This window comes from Chiloscyllium punctatum, unplaced genomic scaffold (genome assembly GCF_047496795.1).
Source record: "Chiloscyllium punctatum isolate Juve2018m unplaced genomic scaffold, sChiPun1.3 scaffold_98, whole genome shotgun sequence".
NCBI classification, from domain to species: Eukaryota; Metazoa; Chordata; class Chondrichthyes; order Orectolobiformes; family Hemiscylliidae; genus Chiloscyllium; species Chiloscyllium punctatum.
In genome coordinates, this window is record NW_027309832.1 from 880,525 (window position 1) to 887,294 (window position 6,770).

The window sequence follows — 6,770 nt, forward strand, 5'->3', positions numbered from 1 at the left end:
CCATCTCTCTTGCCCCACTCTCTCTCACCCTGCCCTCACTCTCGCCCCTCCTCTCTCTCTCGCCCCACCTTTCTTGCACCCCTCTCACTCCCGAACCCCCCTCTCTCTCCCCCCATCTCGTCCACCTCTGTCTCTCGGACATCTTTCTCTCTCCGCGCTCTCTCTTTCGCACCCTCTCTGTCGCCCCTATACCTGTTGGCCCCCTCTCTCTCGACCCCGACTCTCTCTCACCCCCTCTCTATCTCACCGTCTCTCTCGCGCCCTCTCTCTCTGGGCCCCCTAATCTCTCGCCCCCTCTCTCTCGCTCATTTCTCTCTCGCCCTACTCTCTCTTGACCCTCCTATTTCTCGCCCCTTTCTGTCTCACCCCTTTCTCTCGCCCCCACTCTCTCACTACCTCACTATCTCGCCCCCCGACCCCCTCTCTCTCTCGCCTCTTCTCTCTCGTCCCCGTCTGTCTCCCCCCTGTCTCTCGCCCCCCTCTCTCAATCCCCTCTCTCTATCACCCCTTCACTTTCGCTTCCCTCTCTCTCTCTCTCTCGCCTCCTTTCTCTCGTCCCCGTCTCTCTTGCCCACTCTCTCTATCGCCCCGCCCTCACTCTTGCCCCTCCTCTCTCTCACCCCACCACACGTGCCCCCTGTATTCGAACCCATTCTCTTGCCCACTCTCTCTCTCACCCCATCTCTCGACCCCTCTCTCTCACCCCTCTCTATCTCGCCCCCTGTCTTGACCACCCACTCTTTCTCACCCCAACTCTATCTCGCCCCACTCACCTGCCTCTCGTCCCACATCTCGCCCCCCACTTTCCCCGCCTCTAACCTTCTTGCACCCCTCCTCATTCCACTGCACACGCTCTTGCCCAAACTTTCGGCCCCTCTCCAGGCTCCGTCCTCGCCGCCCTCTCGCCCCTTCTCCCTCGCCACACTCTCTTGCCCCATCTCTCTCTCTCGCCCCGTCTCTCCCGGCCCTTCCCTCTTTCGCCATCTCTCTCAGTCGCCTCCTCTCTCTCAATCCCGCCCTCTCTCTCGCCCCGTCTCTCCCAGCCCGTCTCTCTCTCACCCCTGTCTCTATCGTCCCGCCGTTTTTGTCACCCTTCCACTCCATTACCCCACCTCTCTCGCGCCCCTCTCTCTCACCACCTCTCTTCGCCACAACTCTCTCTCGCCCCCTTTATCCTTTGCCCGCTCTACCTCTTGACCCCTACTCTGTCTCACCCCCTCTTTATCTTGCACCCCTCTCTCGCCCCCTCTCTCTCGCCCCCAATCTCTCGTCCCCTCTCTCTCGCCCCTTTCTCTCTCACCCTTATCTCTCATGACCCCCACTCTTTCTCGCACCCTCTCCATCTTGCCCCACGCTCACAACTCCTCTCTCTCGCCTCCTCCCTTTCATCCCCGTCTCTCTCGCCCCCTTTGTCTTTTGCAACCCGTCTGAACCCTCTCTCTCTTGCACCCGTCTCCTTTGCCCAGTCTCTCTCTCCTCCTCTCTCTGGTCCCATCTTTCTTGCCCCGCTCTCTCTCACCCTGCCCTCACTGTCGCCCCTCCTCTCTCTCTCGCCTCACCTTTCTTGCACCCCTCTCACTTCCAAACCCCCCTCTCTCTCGCCCCCTATCTCGTCTACCTCTGTCTCTCGCACCTCTTTCTCTCTCCACTCTCTCTCTTTCGCACCCTCTCTGTCGCCCCCGTCTCTCTCGCACCCTCTTTCTCTCGCCCCCTCTCTCTCGCGCCTCCTTTCTCTCGCTCCACATCTCTCGCCTGCACTCTCTCTCGCCCCCCTCCCCCCATCTCTCTCTTGCCCCCCTCTCACTTGCCCCCTTTTTCGCCCCCTTCTCGCCCCTATCTCTCTTGCCCAACTCTGTCGACACTCTCTCACACACGCGCCACCTCTCTCGCCCACCTGTCTCTCTCGCTCCCCACTCTCTCAACCCCCTCTTACTCGAAACCCCCTTTCGCTCGACCCCCTCTCTGTCGCGTCACTGTCTGTCTCTCCCCTAACTCTCTCGCCCCGCCCACTCTGTCCCCCCTCCACTCTCTCGTCCCAACTCTCTCGCCCTCCTTTCTCTCTCGCGCCCTCTCTGTCGACACCCTCTCTCTCTCTCGACCCCAGCTCTCTCGTGCCCCTCGCTTGTTCGTCACCGTCTCTCTCACCCCCTTTCTCTCACCCCACCCCTCTCACCTTCCTCTGTCACTCGCCCCTTCTCTCCTGCCCTCTCTTTTGCCGCCTTTCTTTCGCACCTCTCTCACTTCCCCCACTCTCTCGACGCCCCCTCTATCGCCACGTCTCTCTTGCCCTCCTCTCTCCCCCTCTCTCTCGCTCCTCTCTCTCGAACCCCATTCTCTCTCGCCCCCTCTCTATCTTGCCCCCCTCTCGTGCGCCTCTCTCTCTCCCCCTCTCTCTCGCTCCTCTCTCGCAACCCCCATTCTCTCTCGCCCCCTCTCTATCTCGTCCCCCTCTCTCACTCCCTCTCTATTTCGCCCTCCTCTCTCGCCCCCTCTCTCTTTCCCCCTCCCTCCTCTCTCTCAACCCCAATTCTCTCTCGCCCCATTTGTATCTCGTCCCCCTCTCTCACACCCTCTCTCTCTCACCCTTCTCTCTCTCGCCCCCACTCTCTCTCGACCCCTCTCTCGCCCCCTTCCCTCTATCACCCCGTCTCTCTCGCCAACCCTTTCTCTCCACCTCTCTCTCGCTCCTCTCTCTCGACACTCATTCTCTCTCGCCCTCTCTCTATCTCGACCCCCCGCCCCCTCTCTATCTCGCCCCCTCTCTCGCCCCCCTCGCCCCCTCTCTCTTGCTCCTCTCTCTCGACCCACATTCTCTCTCGCCTCACTCTATCTCACACCCCTCTCTCATCCCCTCTCCCTCTTTCTCGTCCCCCTCTCTCACTCCTCTCTCTCGCCTCCTCTCTCTCGTCCCCGTCTCCCTCGCCCCTCGCTCTCACACCGCCTCTCTCTCGACCCCCTTTATCTCTCGCCTCCATCTCTCTCGAGCCCCTCTCTCTATCGCTCTGTCTCTCTCGCCCTCTCTCTCGCCCCCACTCTCTCATCCCTTTCTCTCTCGCCCCTTTCTCTCTTGAACTCTCTCTCTCGTCCCTCCACTCTCTCACGCTACCTGTCTCGACCCCCACTCTCTCTCGCCCCCTCTCTATCTCGCCCTCCTCTCTCGCCCCTATCTCTCTCATCACCCCCTCTCTCTGCCCCTCTCTCTCTCGCTCCTCTCTCTCGAACCCCACTCTCTCTCGCACCCTCTCTATCTCGCCCTCCTCTCTCGCCCCCAACTCTCTCATCACCCCCTCTCTCTGCCCCTCTCTCTCTCGCTCCTCTCTCTGGAACCCCATTCTCTCTCGCCCCCTCTCTATCTCGCCTCCCTCTCTCGTTCCCTCTCTCCCTTTTTCGCTCCCCTCTCTCTCTTCCCTCCCTCTCTCCCCTTTCTCTCTCGAACTCTTTCTCCCTCGCCCCCACTCTCTCTCGCCTCCTCTCTCTCCCCCCATCTCTCTCGTCCCCTCTCACTCTCCCACCTCTCTCTCTCACCTCCTCTCTTTCATCCCCATCTCTCTCGCCCACACTCTCTCTCACCCCGCCCTCCCTCTTGCCCCTCCTCTCTCTCGCCCCACCACTCGCGCCCCCTTTCCTCGAACCGTTTCTCTTGCCCACTCTCTCTCTCTTGCCCCATCTCTCGACCCCTCTCTATCACACCTCTCTTTCTCGCCCCCTCTCTCGCTTGACGCCTACCCTTTATCGCCCCACTCACCTGCCTCTCGCCTCACATCTCGCCCCCCCCCCACTCGCCCCGCCTGAAACCTTCTTGCGCTCCCCTCATTCCACCGCACACCCTCTCACCCCACCTTTCGGCCCCCCTCCAGGTTCCCTCCTCGCCACCCTATCTCCCCTCTCTCGCCCCCCACTCCCTCCCCACCCTATCACGCCCCGTCACACTCTCTCGCCTCTCCCTCTTTCGCCCTCTCCCTCACTTACCTCCTCTCTCTCTCTCCCCGCCCTCTCTCTCACCCCTCCTCTGTGTCGCCCAATTTCTCTCTCGACCCCTCTCTCACTCCCTCTGTCTTGACCCCCACTCTCTCTTGCCCCGTCTCTCCCGGCCCCGCTCTCTATCACCCCATCTCTCTCGCCCGCCCTTTCTGTCACCCTTCCACTCCATGTAACCACATATCTCGCGCCCCTCTCTCTCTCGCCCCCTCTTTATCTCACACCCCTCTCTCGTCCCCCCGCCCCCCTCTCTCTAGTCCCTTTTCTCTCTCTCGCCCCCTCTTGCCCACCTCTCACCCCCCTCGCCCCACTATCATCCCTCATATTCCCCCCACACCCTCTCTCGCAACAACTCTCCCCGCCCCCTCAATTTCGACACCTCTCTCTCTTGTCCACCCTCTCTCTCACACCTCTCTCTCTCGCCCCCCTCTCGCCGCCCATTTGCCCCACCTCTCCCCACACCCTCTCGCCCCCGAATGCACTTGCACCCTCCTCATTCCACCGCACACCCTCCCACCCTACCTTGAGGCCACCCTCCCGGCCCCACTCTCGCCCCACTTTCACTCCACTCTCCCTCTTGCCCGCCCTCTCTCTCGCCCCGTTTCACTCTCGACCTCTCTCTCTCATCCTCATCTCTTTCGCCCCTCTCTCTCTCCGCCCCACTCTCTCGCCACCACTCTCTCTTGCCCCCTCTATCTATCTCTCTAGAACCCTCTATCTCTCGCCCCGCTCTCCCTCATCTCTCGTCCATTTTACGCCCCATTACCGCCCCTCCTCGCGCCCACCACTCACCCCCTCGCATCCCTCTCTCTCTCTCTCATCCCCCTCTTGCCCCCTATCTCTCTCGCACCCTATCTCACCACTTCTCTCTCTCACTCCCCCATCGCCCCCATCTCGCCCCACCTCTCTCCCTCTGCCCCCACTTGAACCCGATCACATCCTTCTCGCCCCACCATACGGCCCCCGTTTTGGCACCCCTCTCACCCCCCTCTCACCCCCTCTCTCTCTCCCCTCACTCTCTCCCCCCTATTTCTCTCGCCCCCTTCCTCTTGCACCCCGTCCCTCTCTTCCTTCCTCTCTCTCCCACCCCTCTCTCTCAAGACCTCTTTCTCTAACCTCATCCTCTCTCGACCCCTCTCTCTCCCGCCCCCACTCTATCTCGCCCCCTCTCTCAACCCCTCTCCCACTCTCGCCTCCTCTGTCTCGACCCGTCTCTCGCCCCCTCTCTCTCGAAACCCCTCTCTCTCGAATCCGTCTCTGTCTCGCCACGTCTCTCTCGATGCCGTCTCTCTGTCGCCTCCTCTCTCCCGTCCCCGTCTCTTGCCCACCTCTCTCTCTCACCCCGCACTCTCTCGACTCCCTCTCTCTCTCGCCCCCATCTCTGTTGCCCCCTCTCTTTCTCGTCCCCGTTTCTCTTGCCCCCTCTCTCACGCCCCGCCGTCTCTCTGGACCCTCCACTCTCTCGCACCACTCCCTCGCCCTCCTCTCTCGCTCACCCCTCTCTCTCTTGCCTCTTTTCTCTCTTGCCCCCTCTCTCAACTCCACTCTTGCCGCACTCTCTCTTGCCCCACTCTCGCGGTCCCCTCTCTCTCTCGTCACCTCTCTCTTGTCCACTTCTCTCGCCCCTCTCTCTCTCATCCCGCCCTTTCTCTCGCCCCTCCACTCTCTCGCCCTACCTCTCTCATGCCCCCCTCTCTCTCACCTCCTCTCTCTCGCCCCACTTTCTCTCGCCCCTCTCTCTCGCCCCGACTCTCTCTCGCCCTGCCTTCTCCCTTGCCTCCTCTCTCTCGTCCTAGTCTCTCTCGCACCCTCTCTCTCTCGCCCCGTCCTTTCTCTGGCCCCTCCTCTCTCTCGCCCACCCTTCTCTCTCGCCTCCTCTCTCTCATCCCCGTTTATCTCGCTCGCCTCTCTCTCCTGCCCTGCGCTTTCTCTCGCCCCTCCTTGCTCTCGCCCGCCTCTTTCGCCCAGCCTCTCTCTCGCCTCCTCTCTATCGTCCCCGTCTTTCTCACCCACTCTCTCTCTCACCCCCTCAATCTTGCCCACCCGTCCCTCTCGCCCGTCTCAGTCGGCCACCACTCTCTCGTGCCCCCTTGCCCCACACTTCCACCCCACTCTCTCACACCTCTCTGTCACCCCCACATACCTCCTCCCCTCGTGTGTCCCAATCTCGCCCCGCTCTTGCCCCGCTCTTGCATCCCTCTCTCTTGCCGCCTCTCTCTCGCCCCCTCCCTCTCTCGCTCACCTTCTATCTCACCACCCTCTCTCGCCCCCTAATCTTGCGCACTCTCTCTCGCCCCGCCTCTCTCTCCCCTATCTTCTCCCTCGCCTCCTCTCTTTTGCCCCGTCTCTCTCACACCCTCTCTCTCACGCCCCGCCCTTTCTCTTTCCCCTCCTCTCTCTCGCCCCCACTGTTTCTCACCCCCTCTCTCGCCCCACCTCTCTCTCACCCATCCTTCTCTCTCACCTCCTCTCTCTCATCCCCGTCTCTCTCGCCCCCCCTCTCTCTCTCGCCCTGCTCATTCTCTCGCCCCTCCTCTCACTCACCCGACTCTCTCGCCCTGTCCCTCTCTCGCCCATGTTTTTCTCTCGCCTACTCTCTCTTGTCCCCATCTTTCTCGCCCACTCTCTCTCTCTAGCCCCCCTCTCTCTCGCCCCCTCTCTCTTGCCCTCCCTTCTCTCTCGCCCGTCCCAGTCGCCCACCACTCTCTCACGCCCCGCTTGTCCCACTCTCCCGCCCCACTGTCTCAGCCCTCTCTGTCGCCCCCACATACCTCCCCCTCTCGTGTCCCACA